Genomic DNA, 15,998 nt, shown 5'->3' on the forward strand with positions numbered 1-15,998 from the left:
AAAACAGCAATACTTGATATTGTTGTGTTCCGGTTTGAAGGGTGAGTGAGCCAGTGTAATTACAGGCACAAGGGACATAAAATCTTAGTTCCCAAGGTTGGTGGCGCATTGGATATGTAAGCGATGGTTGACATTTCTTACAATGCCAATGTCTAAGAGCGTTGGTGACCACTTACCATCAGGTGGCCCATATGCTCGTCCGCATTCCTATTCTATAAAAAAAAAATTAATTTAAAAAAAAATCAACTACAGAATTTCTTGCAAGTTATTTCATGTAGAATCTACTTTCCGAATCGGTGCTAGCGTTACATTCAATTTAATCACGTGGCGTGGCAATTCGAAAGTGCTTATAAGATTCTAAAGCTAATTAAATAGACTATATGATCCTCCTTTACGACAATTCAAAAACGCTTTATTGTAAAGCTTAAATGATTGGATACATTTGATTTGATTCTTATATATTATTCTAAAATCTTCTTTTATAATAACTCTACATGTGCTAATATACTCTTGACGTTGTAATACTTTATAATACATATTCGTCCATATGCATATAGTAATTGTAACTAATCCTCAGCGCCGGCGCTGATTAATATAGGTCAAAAGCTTCAACTTCAAAAGCCAAATATCCATAGTGAATATGCATTGAAACATGCTAATAAACTTTGCATGAATGTAAACATTGAACGAGTAACTACAAACTGAAATACTCTACACAGCTTCACGTGAAAATCTAAATAAAATAAAACACTTCTCGTACGTCCAAATTAGGCGCGAAATCGCTCACGAGAGCCGCTCGCAAAAACCTCGTTAGCCGCCATGTTTGTTCGGCGACAGCGAGGGGCGCGCCCTCTATGTACACAATGACCACGCAACGATACATATATAAAAATAAAGTTTTATAATGTCGACAACCCTAAAACGCCGTCGTAAGACATAAATTCGCAAAGCGTTGTAGTTTGTTGAGTGTACCGTTTCCTTGGTTAGGGTGTGTGCTGCTGACACGGGGTGTGGGTTAGGGGTGTCGGTGTCACGACCGTGCGACGCAATAGCGTATGTGATATGGATATGCAACGTGATACCGCAAGTGATAGCGAGTTCAGAGTGCGATAATTTTGTTAAGGCTCACAATAATATTTTTATAGTTAGAGTTCGTCAACCTTTCAATTATAATTTTGAATTTCCAATTCCAATAAATATATAAACAGTGAGACATATATAAATAAATAAAAAAGTATCTTTTTATTCCTTAACAATGAACGTCATTAAAATGTTTTTTATTTTATTTATTATTGACCGAGTCAGATGCGGAGTATTGAGTCAGCATCATCAGGGACCGATATCGATTGCGATTAGACCCTCCTTACCACCCTTCGAGGGTCGAAATAAGGAGCGCCGTTCACTGCGCCGTCCATTATAAGATGACTAAATACATTTATTATTATTATGTACTATTATTATATATTTATTTAAATGAACATACATATTTCAATTTAAACATGATTACGGGAATATTACAAGTATGTAAATCACAAACACCCAAAAAATATACTTGAAAAAAGAACAATTAGGATTCGTTAACTGGAAACGGTATATATCTAAGAGAATAAGAAAAAAAAACAGTGTAATTTTTACATCATCATCATAACTATTGTCTTGCCTTTCGCTTATCCAATTTATTTGCGTTCAGCGCACTGTTTTCCTTTGCCATTCATCTTTATCTATAGTCATATCCACAGTTTCTCATCTCTTGCACGTGTCATGTCTCATAAAGTCTTATCTTTAGTCTTTCTATGGCCTTATATCCTTCATAAGTTGAGAAACTATGAACTACCTAAAAATAATACGAGTGAACATCCACACCACACTTACTCAAAGAGATAGCAAACACATAAAAATACACATACACACGTTTGGATTAACTTAGAATGTAATTAGTAATAAGAAACTTTGTAATAATTTAATGGGAAGTGAAGTGAAGGAACTGACTTCTGAAACACGGGTAATACCAGTTTGGGAGTCTGTGCTACTTTTTTATAATACGTATGTAATGGATAACAATATAGTAGTATTATTATTATTATCTAACACTCATCTTGAATCATGATATCCGTCCCCCTACATTATATATGCATGCACAAGCAGTGTAATTTCAGCTTTTCTGTCACCGAAGCTTTAAGATCGCTAACATCTTCATATAATAAATCTTTATTGTACAAAACAGTACGCAATGTTTCATCCCATATTCAGAGCATTTTTAATTCTGCAACATAATTATTTAAATAATACCTTTATCCGTTCAGCCTTACATATCTAGGGGACGAATTAATTCTAGCAATTAATGGAGGGTTTAGGAAACTCCGAAGTGATCCCCCAATCCCAAAATTCAATTATTGATACCGCTGACTGAACTTCATGCAAACGATCTGCGTAAATAGGCGACATGAATAATAAATATAGTCTAGTCATGTTTCACAGTTGGTAGGATAACCCTATTAGTGAGCTAATTTTGCCCGTAAACTCGTAATGGTGCGTGCTTTGTCAATTTATACGCTTAAAATTGTTAATTTGACTCGCTAATCGTTTGCATGTGCGCGCCGAAAAGACCGAAATGGCTGCGAGTTCATATATGTGAAAGAATCGATGAGCTTTCGTGTGCTTATTTTGTCTGCTTCGGCAGAATACACGTGCATACAATTCTCTTGCATACTTACCAAACTGTACTGAAGCAGTGAGTCGGAGTAATGTTCTTCTAAGAATAGAACTTTGCTGTAAAATGAGATCACTTAATATTATTTTTAAAAAATCTATATTTCTATATGATTTCTATATCTTATGTTCCATTAATTGATTGTTACTAGCAATATTTTTAAATATGCATAAGAATTTTAAAGCTGTTTTTGTTGTTATAGAAAAATAACCTACAAATAAATTGGTAAGTATTACGCTACGTTAATAATCAATAACGTTAGATTTTATTTAAGCGCTAACCTGAGGTACAGGGTTTTTAAAAACCTAATTCGGGATGCACGACATGATAATTTCTTTTCATCTATATAAAGCTGTACAGAATTTGATGTATAAGGTTTTTTCAATATGATTTCCGCTACTTCAAAATGATGCGATGCTTAAACAATGAAATTTATTCTCATCACACATATTTCTTTGTCCCATTGTAATTTTTACAAAACAAATGAATTACACTATAAATTGTAAACAAACTGTTTTAATTTTTATAATAACACAATATGTACTTTATGTATAAATGTAAAAGTAACTAAAAGAATAACTCGAAAACATCTTCAACTAATAAGTAGGTACCCACGTAATACTCGTTCGGAACATGTTGACGGTACATTTAGTTCCTAAGTGCGCTGGTAGAACTTTATTTTAGTTATCAAACGTTTTATTTTTTAAGTATTTTTTTAGTTAGGTACCAGAAATTACGAGAGAAACTTTAAAATTGAAGAATGGTACTAATGTGGTATTTATAGCTGTATTTGTGAAAGCAGCGGCTAAGAGGTAAGGCAGCGCAGGCTGAGCGCGGGTCGAGCGGTGACATAGCAAGTGCCTACTAATTGCCACTCAAGCGCCAATTACGAGATACGCCAATGACGAATATGCTCCGAGCAATGCTACGGAGTCAGGATACGCTTAAGCGGTTTTGAAAATGAATTAAGTGACTAAAGTTGAAAAGACGTAATTAAAATATAAAGAATTGATGAAAATTAGTTAATGAAACACTCGACGTGTTGCGCTTGCTTGATTCTGGATGACAATTTCAGTATTTAAATCAGAAATTATTATATAATTATAAAGTACTTTTTCCGGTTTATATTAATGATTAATTAAGGTTTATAGGGTTTAAGTAAATTGTCGAAAACGTTGTTCGATTTCACGATGATCGTGTTATGAATTTATACTTAGCGATATGCTCAAAGTATATATATTTATATAAACAAATCACGAACTAAAGCATTCGTTGTTGCAGTCAGTTTTCATGTGTAACAAACAAAGATCCTAATAATAATTAATACAAGGTGACATGTATTTTGGATCGGAAGAAGCAAATTAAAATACATAGGAATTTTGTATAATTCAGCATCGAAATTAGAATAGAAAATAAATAAATTATTCTAATTAATAATATGATATAATATAAGACATTCTTAAAACGAAATAAATAAATTACACTTTAGACAAGATGAAAAAATATTATATAGCACACTTCTACTACACTAAATGTAGTTCTATTTTATTTATTCATTTAATTTTCAACAAACAAACAACAAAAGAAACAAACAGTATATCAAATCTTAATAACTAAAGACCTTACTTATAAAAGTTGCTTATCGGCTGTTTTGTTAAACACTGATTTCTCTCTTTCTGTCATTATTGATTTGACATTCGAAAGAAGAAGACAGCATTGTTTAACTAATCGCCCGCTTAATAACGTTTATAAGTAAGGGCGTAACTGTACATAAATGGAACACACATTATAAACCACTAATTTTTTAATACGCAGTAAATAGTAATATTATAGATATGTTTGCTTTTGCCGAATCTAAAAGATTTATTATTACTTTTAAATTTTATGAAATCGACCGTATTAAAACGATTCAAAGTTTTTATTAGTCTTAACTATAAAAACAATGCTGTTTTTTTAACAAGACCGTTAATTTTATTAAAAAGTTAAATTATTTGCGGAATTTTATAATAAAAGAGAAGAACTTGTTCATGACTGGTTGACTTGACTTTGCGGAGATGGAAACTTGTATGGAGTGAACTGACAAATTAAATCATTTCCATTCTTCTTATATATATTTTATACCTGATTCAAGAAACGTCTAGTTATGCTTACGATTGTTACAATCATCTACGAGGTGTAAGACGCTACCACAATTGTCTTAGCTTGGTTCTTACATATCAAAAGGTTACTAATAACGGGTACTGCAGTTAATATATGAAAATACGACTTATTTTTGTATATATTTACAGTAATTAATTTTGTAATTGTATTTTCAGTCTTCCAAATAATAATGCATAACGTAACTACCTATACGTAAAAGTTAAAAAGCTTATTACTTAAAGATAGTTACGTCAAAAAAATTTAGATCTTGTAAATGTATTGAGTACGTTTTATTGTAAATATTGTTGGTAGTAAAAATTAAATTGTGACGAATTAAAATTATTAATATAACGCAAATCTAAATCATAGATATAATACAACATCATCACGTCTCTGGAGATTTAATTATAAAAAGATAAAAGTTTAATTTGTAATTGCATCGAATAAATTAATTTCGCCCACGCTTATCACAAAGTCCCGCGTACGATTTTGAAGTGTGACGCTTTCGCGACGAACGTAGAACGAGCGAATGTGAAACACTCGAAATACTCGAGCGCGGATTACGAGGCGCGCTTCACTCGTATCCAACAAAAGATGTCGTTACGAACCCGCACAGACTGCGCCCATGTACCACTTGAGGAACTGCAAACATAGGGTGAGCATGCATCCGTGTACGCGAGATCGGATACTTCAGTCACTGTTTGTTCTATAAAAGATAGTAACATCGAAACTTTATCTTTAGCAATTAATTTTATTTTAAATCTTACTCGGGTTAATACATTGTTAAATAAGGAATCATATTGTTTAGTATATAGAAATGCGTTGAGCTCTTGTTCGTTGAAATGAATGTAAGGTTCCTAATGTCGAATATATACGCATTAAATAAGCAATTTATTTTCAAATCAGTCTGGGTAGAATCTACGTTATTATAATTTCTAAAATAATTACTTCTAAGAGCAATCTTTATATGTTGTACAATCACTACGATATCCCTTGTTGTTTATTTCATAAAAATGGTGGCCCTTTGGCGATGTAAGGAGAGGTAAATATTTCTTACATCGCCAATCTTTGGGAGATGAAGACCACTGAACACCAGATCTTTCATATGCAAAAATAAAACAAAAATTTAGATTTTTAAATGAATGCGATTATATTTTTATCAGTTTTATATATGTCACAAAAAATTAATTTAAAAACATTAGTTTAAAGCTTGATAACATGGCTGCCGTATAAATTAGATTAATCGGATAAGTATAACTATATACAATATTGTATTAGCAAAATCTGCCCGACTTTGACCTACCTTCATATATACATATATACCGATTGTCATGGAGTTTGTGTGAACGGCATAGATTTAAATTTTATATAATTAATTAATATTTTAAAGAATGTAGCTATTATTTATGTAATTTTACATTTTAATTTTCTATCTATGTTTCTTTTTCTTATTTCATGTATGAAGTTTTATTAATATTTCTTATTTTATTTATCAAATCACGTAATAGAACGATATCGGAGTATCGAATTCTATTATATCTCAAACATTTTCACCAATATTAATCGTCATTATTTATAACTATCAATACCATATCATATAGTATGGAAATATGTATATATGTAGCTAAGTACCTACGTTCGCACAAAGGTTATAAATTGTGTTACCGTTGACCCAATATATAAGTTATCGCTATGAGAAAAACCATTTACAAATACGGTAATTGAATTTTAAAAAATACGGTTTATTATCTATAATACTTTTGAAATAAAAAAATTGAATTTATTGTATTGTATGACCATATTATGTTGTTACGAAAGCCTAATTCATCATAACGGTTGTGTTCGTAAACTAACGCAACACACGTCAACGAAGGAACTAGATAATATCACATACCGGGCTAATTGCTAGCTTCAATTATTCATGTCAAATTAAAAAGCATCATAAACACTACGGGGATTATTCGTTGAATAATAGATAAGCGACAAACTACCCTCCGCCCCGACCACCCCATCTGCGTAGGTATCATTACAAGCTTCTTGTGCGTAATTAATCGCAAGGGCTGTCCATAGTCCCGACGAGCCCGGCTTTATTAAATTTTAGCGCTTTCCATCTCCCCCCTCGCCACCCCCTCTCCGCCTCACCTAAAAGGGGAGGCACCCTCGGAATGAATAGAGCCATCACTTTTACTATTCACAGCGGGTCGGTGGATTAGCGAGATGAATTTCCTGATCCTCCAGGGGTTCAAATTGTGCGTGGGGGATCATTGGTGCGGATTTGCAGCGATTGCGTCGCGATTGTGCAGTCTTATTGCCCGTTATGTATAAAATACAGGGTGATCAAATATTTGTTATACTTTGTAAATACTCTCACATAGAATGATGTTGATTTAAGTAGTATTTATGATTAATATCTTATCTTAAATCTTAATAAATATGACGTCATTCATAAATTTTCTTCATCGGTTTTAAAAATATATAAATTATATTTTATCAAACATGAAAACCATAATTCATATGAAAATCAATTACAAAGATAACCAATTTCCATTCGTCTTGTTACGCTCGAAGCGAATCAAGAATGTAAATTTTATGGTAATATCTATGAGCGATCCGATCCCGAGGCCACGGGCATTCCGCACCACATGCCAGCCAGGCCGTCCGTTCTCACATAGTCGCCCGGGGGTGTAATATTTTTCGCCCCGACATGCTCTATGAAAACACGACGAGTTCGCCCCTTTTGTCGAAACGACAATACGTGTACGTTATTAAAAAAAAATATAGCAGGCCCGCAATCGATGGCCGCCGGCGTCAGCTCCCGGATCACACGGTTAATTATTGACACATCCGTTTTTTACTCGCTCTCGTATCAAACGCCATTGTGGTCGCCTAACATTATTCCCTTTGTGTGCTCCCTGAAACCGGCTATTTCCTTACCTTTGTGAAATATTTTCGTTAGACACGGCTTTGTGCTGTACTCGATTACACGCCATTTTATCCTTCTTAAATAATTATTGGTTATTAATTTCGTTGCTTATTGTATTTTGATATGGTTTCTATATATATTCAAAGGGCCTTATAAATATATATTTAATTCCTCATAACATTATTACTATGCTGATTAAATATTTACTTGGTGGTAGGGCCTAGTGCAGACCCTATACACTCATCATTGGCGATATAAGGACTGACTAATATTCCTTACATCGCCAATATATATAGGGATATTATTCATTTACCATTATGGTCCATTTGCCCACATATATATGTCTGGACACCAGAGCACTGTAATATCTACTACGGAGCTGGTTAGTCTTTGATGATGAACTCTAACGCATTACATCAGATTTATTTACTCTTACAATAAATATATTAAACTTACACATAAAGACAAGTGTGGCATAATCACGGATATTTACATAAATGACGACCGTACGTAACATTACCGTACCGTAAAACCGTAACAGCCTGTGAATGTCCCACTGCTGGGCTAAAGGCCTCCTCTCCTCTTTTTGAGGAGAAGGTTTGGAGCTTATTCCACCACGCTGCTCCAATGCGGGTTGGTAGAATTCACATGTGGCAGAACTTCAGTGAAATTAGACACATGCAGGTTTCCTCACGATGTTTTCCTTCACCGTAAAGCACGAGATGAATTATAATCACAAATTAAGCACATGAAAATTCAGTGGTGCTTGCCCGGGTTTGAACCCACGATCATCGGTTAAGATTCACGCGTTCTTACCACTGGGCCATCTCTTAATGAATCGTAAATTGGCTAATCTTTCGTATTAAGTGATCCACTTGAGAGTATATAAGATGCTAGCATAGTAGATATTGATATATATATATATATATATATATATATATATATATATATTTAGATAACTTCTAGACATTTGAATTTGTTATTATTTACATTAAATCCTTAAATATATACAAATAAAAATTAAAAATAGCTACTGTACAAAAACTCGGGTCACGATTATGTTGATATTTAAATATAACTGTATATAATGATAATCAATTATATGTACAGTATATTATATATTAGTAACTTGTACATATTATTAATTTATTTTATAATATTAAGTTGTAATTGTGTCTATTACTAAAAAAAAGCCGAGATGACCCTGTTGTAAGAATGCGTGAATCTTAACCGATGATCGTGGATTCAAACTCTGGCAAGCACCACTGAATTTTAATGTGCTTAATTTGTGATTATAATTCATCTCCTGCTTGATGGTGAATCGTCTCTATTTTCACTGAAATTCTGCCACATGTGTATTCCACGAACCCGCATTGGAGCAGCGTGGTGGAATAAACATCAAACCTTCTCCTCAAAAAGAAATAGGAGGCCTTAGCCCAGCAGTAGGACATTCACAGGCTGTTAATTGTTAACTGTATTTATTGCTATCTTTTTTTCACTGCATATGTGTATGTTTGTCTATATTTGTTAAGACTTTTTTTTGTTATTTCCTTCTATTAGTGCATGTCTTGTCGATGTTAATATTGAATAGATAAATAAATTAAACAATTATCGAATTTTCAACTAAATTATTCCGTTTAACAGAACCATGTACCAAATAGATAATGTTCAATTTAATAATTGATAATAAGGTAACCGTTTTCCAATTATCACATGAATTAGTTACAATATTTAGGCTATTTATACTTAATATTTATTTATTATACGTGCATAATACGTAGTACCCGTAACCATTACAATACCATATATATACCTTATTGTAACCAAATCAACAGTAGTTATATGTGTTGTTGTTTGATGACTTTTGCAAGCACTATTAAACAAGCTCTTGTGTCGTGTAGATTACAAATAATGTTACCAACGCTTCGGAATTCACGGCCCTACTTATAATTTCTAGTATTTTATATACCTCTCTAACTAATGTTAAATATATATTTCTATCTTGCTTCTATCTAATTTACAATTAAAACTTTCAAAAAGAGTTTCAAGTCAAACTCGGAGAATACTTTCGTTTTGTTATGAAGATTTATTTTATTTATTTAATTTTCAAGGGAAACAGGTAATAAACTTTAATAACAAAATACCTTACTTATACTTACACGTTGCTTAGCGGCTGCGGCTTAGTTAAACACTGATTTCTCTTTTTCTGTTCTGTCTCAAATATATATCATTAAGGCTATATCTTGAAAGAACATAAAGGAATATCAACTATAATTTTTCATATATTCTTTTATAAAATAAAATAAGTTTAATTTTTTTCCTTTAAAAATAGTTTCCGCCCGTGACTTCGCCCACGTGCGAGGTGTGTCAGGGGTGTTGAGTAGCCTATGTGATGTTCTGTACCCCAAACAAGGTGTATGATATTTTTATGATGACAGGTTGTGCTGTATAAGACTGTTAAGAGTTTGTTGTTAAGACGAGAAAGCTTAATAAGCAAACAAACTCACTTTCGCAATTATAACACTTTTTTTTATAGAACAGAAAGGCGGATAAGCATATTGTTTGTGTTATTATATTTGTAAGAATAATGTATCTATTTTGATAGAAGCACAACATTTATCATTTAAATATTTTTCTGGAACGCATTTAAAAAGATAAAAAATATTAATATTGAGGCTAAATATTTAAAAAAATCGCTATTTGATTTTTTTTTGTTTTATTTTGTATTATTTACACCATCGAATATGATGAAAGACTGAAAGTGAATTTCTCTTGGCATTATGTCTGTCTACTACAGCATAATTTATTCAAATAGAAAATATGTCGTGTCACACCGTCACACAAAATCGTTTATTCATTCGTTTAAGCTTTTCATACTTTCATTGGATAAATTAGAGATGGAACGCCTTTTAATTAAAAATATTCCGTATCGAAATCACCGTTTTTAAAACGTATCTTGAGAGGTCTTTGCTTAAATACAATTAAATAAAATAAAAATAAATTTTACTTAGTAAGCTCTCACGAGCACTTTTGAAACATCTCTTCACAAGTTTGCTTAAAGAAAGCTACCGCCGGTTCGGAATGTGGTTTTCAACAAGAACAACCGGTAAGAAACTCAGTAGTTAATCTCTTATACTAATTAAAGTGCATAGAATAATTCCAGCACGAATAGTATGGAGAGAGAAGTGTTAGGTACGAGTAGTAACACAAACCGTAACAACATTAGAATACGACCCAATAAAACAATTATTATAATAACCAATGCTCAACGGCAGAGTTTAACGCTTGGTTTAAACCTAGAAATATTTTCATTTTTTACTATCATGTCATGAAATAATTAGCCCCTAAAAACATTATATTGAAACACGAAAAAGCAACTTATGATGCTAATCATAACAATCTGTAAATATCATGTTTTTATTTTAGATCGAAATGCGGCATCATATCAAATGTTCTTAGCTATAACCAGCTTATAAATTATTTTAAAAAAAATGTGGTAATGAAATGCGGAGTACCACCGTACGGCGACATCACTCGCTTCCCCAATCTGATAAAGGGTTATCGTAGTCGACACGATACGAAACGAATCGCTACGTTTATCGATAACGTTTATTAAGCACGGAAATTAGAACGTATTTCCATTGTAAACTGCGAGAAAACGATACTGACGGACGATTTGGAGCGTCTTCCGATACTAAAGTTAAAAAAAATAACATATATAACACATTATAACGTACAGTCCATTCCAACCACTAGAAGAGTAAAGACAAAAAAAAACATAGACATCGATTTAACGCGATATTATTGGAAACCGATCGCAGTGCCATTTATTGTCATCCGTAACAGCCTGTGAATGGGATATCATCAGGATCACAGGCTGTTACGGATGGGCTAAAGGCTTCCTCTCCTCTTTTTCAGGAGAAGGTTTGCAGCTTATTCCACCACGCTGCTCCAATGCGGGTTGCTGTAATACACATGTGGCAGAATTTCAGTAAAATTAGACACATGCAGGTTTCCTCGCGATGTTTTCCTTCACCGTAAAGCACCAGATGTATTATAATCACAAATTAAGCACATGAAAATTCAGTGGTGCTTGCCCGGGTTTGAACCCACGATCATCGGTTAAGACTCACGCATTCTTACCACTAGGTCATCTCGGCTATATATTGTCATCACCATATATGTAACACTCAAGCATAGAAAATTCATTAAAATCAGTGTCGTTTTTTAGGAGAACTTCAGTGACGCATACGCACTGAAAGTTTATATATAAAATGATTGTCGTAATGAAAACGTACATTTTGAGGTTGTATAAAAAATATAATTCGCGTGTCGTGAAGAACAAACGCTCGTCTGTAAGTATAAATCATTCAACTGTTTTATGCGTCGTTTGTCACTGTTTACAATGTCATGATTTTTAACTACGTCGACATGATATTTTTGACTTTCTAATTTACGATGCTACCCACGATATTGTTTTAGTTGAAAACAAAGTATAAAAATGGTGCCGGTGTAATTTTAACGCCCTTAGACATTGTTTTCAAGTAATTTTGCGTTTTTATATTTAGTTAAATTGAGCGTTTAAATAAATATATATAAATGAATGAAATGCTTTAGAGTAAAAATATCTGTTACATAAATAAAAACGTTGAAAGGTGACAAGAATGTTAGATGAAGAATTCTCTGTGTGAATAATTAATTAGGGAGTACAACGAAACAGAATTATTTCCTTTAGATATTTTATATTGAATCGAATGAATATTGATCAGGTATTTGGCACGTGAAACTTTTTATTTTATAGAATAGGAAGGCGGACGAGCATATGGGTCACCTGATGGTAAGTGGTCACCAACGCCTTTAGACATTGGCATTGTAAGAAAGGTCAACCATCGCTTACATAGCAAATGCGCCACAACCTTGGGAACTGAGATTTTATATCCCTTGTGCCTGTGATTATACTGGCTCACTCACCCTTCAAACCGGAACATAACAATACCAAGTACTGCTGTTTTGTGGTAGAATATCTGATGAGTGTGGTACCTACCAAGACGAGCTTGCACAAAGCCCTACCACCAGTACTTTGAAGTCTATACATACATAAACACAATTACTGTACTTGTAGGAAGCGCAAAATTTAATTATCGGGACCTTAAAAACGTGAAAAACGAAATTGTGCAACTTAATACTTACATGTTGCTGATGTAACTTTATTTTGCGCAAGAAAATGACATATACACAAAATTGACTTTATACACAAAATGTCAAACACAAATCGATTTTTGTTCTAAAATGTCAGACTTCTTAGCTAAAAAATAATAATATTAAAATGTAATTAAATAATGATTACTTAAGTGTATGAATAAAATCAATTCGTAGCAATATATTCAATACCTATGTTTTATATCTATTATGATTGGCAATAATTAGTATGACTTGAGCGAAGCAAAAAAAAATACTGCTAAAAAGATAAATATCACTTCCTTTTTTAAAAAAATATTGTTTATTTTTGAAACGTTGTTTATTATATTGATAACCAGTTTATATATTTATATTTCAATGTGTTTTTATTTAACTTTATCAGTGTGAGTCTAAATTTGAAACTTTTTTTTAAACGGACAGCCATTAAACTGAAATTTTGCTCACTTTTGTTGCTTGTGACAATAAAATCTATACAAAGTATAAAAAATGTTATTCTGTTTTTGTATGGACTAAATAAAACTAGGTTTTTTTTTTTTTTAAATTCCGCTTCAATTTTTTAAAACAAGCAACACGAACACCTTTTCATCCAAAATTGACATGATTGGTAGTGATGCGCGGCTGAAGACAAAGCTTTGCCCGCTGCCGATTTGTAAAGGCGTCGCGTTACACCGCGTTTATTCGCACACACGTCGATGGCCCACTTTGAGGTTAGCCGCTGTGTCCTTTTTTGATTACGACCTCTTTTAAACGAACAGCTCGAATGAAGGATTGTCTTACCCTTTAGAATTTGCCTCTTTTCATTTTAACTGCCTTTAGTTCGAGTTTATTAGAAAAACTAAACATTGATCGGCTTTTTTATGATATATTTTAATTAATTGCGGTTAAATACAAAGACGGAATTCGCATCGAATATTTTTTTGTGATATTCAATGAGATGCTATAAGTAACGAGATAAAAAACAATCTATTAAACTTCGTCGGAATTTTTGTCGGTATACGATAATGTATATTAAGCAAGAAAAAAGAATTAACAATTCTAATTTGGATAAGTTATTAAAACAATAGACAGTCAAAATTGGATACTAATATGAGTGAATTTTTAACCCTCGAGATAAAATCCGTTTGTATTTTCAATTATCTATACTAACATTATGAATGCGAAAGTAAATCTGTATGTCCGTTACGCTTTTCAAATTGGAGATATATGGCTACTTTTTTATACCTGACACCTGACGAAAACCGAAATATTCGGTTAAGATTAATGTGTGCTAGGCACTATTCCATCTCAGTATGCGCATGATCTTTCCGATATGATCAATAAACTTAAAAACAATGATAACACGTATAGATATACGATGCAAAAAGACCGTATTTCTAGCAAACTAATAATAAAGCCAATCACATTAGAATTTTAAAGCAGTCACTTATATTTTAAAGCAGTCACTTATATTTTTAAAGTAAATATGTTACGGCAAGTTAAGCATTAACATGTAAATAGAATCGTCTTTAGTTGTTAGAAAATGTTTGTTTGTTTTTTTTATTTAAATAATAATTTTCATAAGTGGTAATATTATGACATTTTTATAAAAGTGATTGTTACGAACCACTTTCGTAATTGGAACGCAAATAAAGACGTGGGCTGTTCGGCGACATCCCGCGCCCGCTCAGCCCTCTAATGGAAATGACAAGTCTAATGTAACAACTGAAAACATCCCGGTGGACGGATCTAACAAAGCATTCATTTTCTGATGGCGGTAATCTCGCCCAAGGGCGGCATTGTTCATGATTTTCTACGAGTTTTTTTTTCGCATTTTCTTCTCGAAAAGAATAAAAATACTGAACAGTATTGTCGACGCCGACGCTCGCGCCGTGATCGCGCAAAAAGGAGCCTCTGGATGACAACGAAATGACGAGAGCGTCCGGGAGGCTTCCCCCTCGCCCACTTGTAAAAATGTCGCCCGGAGAGGGGCGGCGTGCCTACAAGACGGCATTTTTACACACACCCGCCGACCCGAAGAATCCTATATACCAACTCAGAATCAACCGAAAATCGACTTTAAACTTTTTGGGAGAAGACTGAAAGCTGAACATCTCAAGCTTACTTGACTTTTTAAAACACGAACTTGTGTTTGCGATAAATCGATAAGTATATACGTACGTTAAGAGCAGAGGGTACAAATTGCACGGATTTTACAGCTCTTTGTGTCGAGAATGGGGAGGGGTTGACGATTTCCGTCGGCTGTTAGGGAATATGAAATTTTTGGTTTCAATTCAATGTTCGATGTTCTGGTCCAAAAAGCAATTAGTCGTCTAGTTTTATTTGGGAAAATTTCTCAGTTGAAGGATCGTGGCTGTTGACACAATATTTTCATTCAAAGCTTTATGCTTGTGCAGACAATCGGCCTTCTCCGAAATACATTTCAAAGCAAGTCCGAAATATAACGTTTTTTTTAATACTCCGAGATACGAAAACTTAAAACATATTACTTTCATATCCAATATACTTCGAGTAGAACAGTTTTTATTATTTATATACATATATTTGTGTGCACTTTTGAATCGTCGTTTCACAAGTTGAAATTAACATCGACTCGACATGTAGATTCTACCGAGCACATATAACATAAAACTTTATTAAAAAAATTGGATATGATTTATTATTATATTATTAAAAAAAAATGTCCCAGGATATTATTATGTTGTACGAAAGTCAACGAATACATTCACGTTGATTTTTTAGATACAATATAAATATTGTTATAATAAAGTCTATAACGTTAGATAAAACTCACACTCAAAATAGAATCGTGATAATTTGATACTTTTTTTTTTAATTTGCCGGGAGGGCAAATGACTGTGATTCTTTAATGTTATTTAATTGTCCGTACTAATACGAGATCCATGCAATCGTACATGCGAAATATTTTTTTGTCTTTTAAAATAAATATAAACTAACAGTTTATCATTTATTTCTTTTAAAATTCATAATGGTAATCTATTTGAATACAATATTTTTGTAGGATTTTAT

General features: G+C 32.8%; 2 protein-coding genes across 4 annotated transcripts in view; one reads left to right on the top strand and one right to left on the bottom strand.

The window, feature by feature from the left end:
* The window catches only part of LOC126775497 (fatty acid-binding protein-like), a 98,704-nt gene that overhangs the window by 68,818 nt on the left and 13,888 nt on the right, over positions 1-15,998 (bottom strand). The window lies entirely within an intron of this gene.
* LOC126775424 (Fanconi anemia group J protein homolog) overlaps positions 1-15,998 on the top strand; it is a 76,302-nt gene that overhangs the window by 25,496 nt on the left and 34,808 nt on the right. The gene's annotated exons all lie outside the window — the stretch shown is intronic.

Source organism: Nymphalis io, chromosome 18, assembly GCF_905147045.1.
Source record: "Nymphalis io chromosome 18, ilAglIoxx1.1, whole genome shotgun sequence".
Taxonomy (NCBI): Eukaryota; Metazoa; Arthropoda; class Insecta; order Lepidoptera; family Nymphalidae; genus Nymphalis; species Nymphalis io.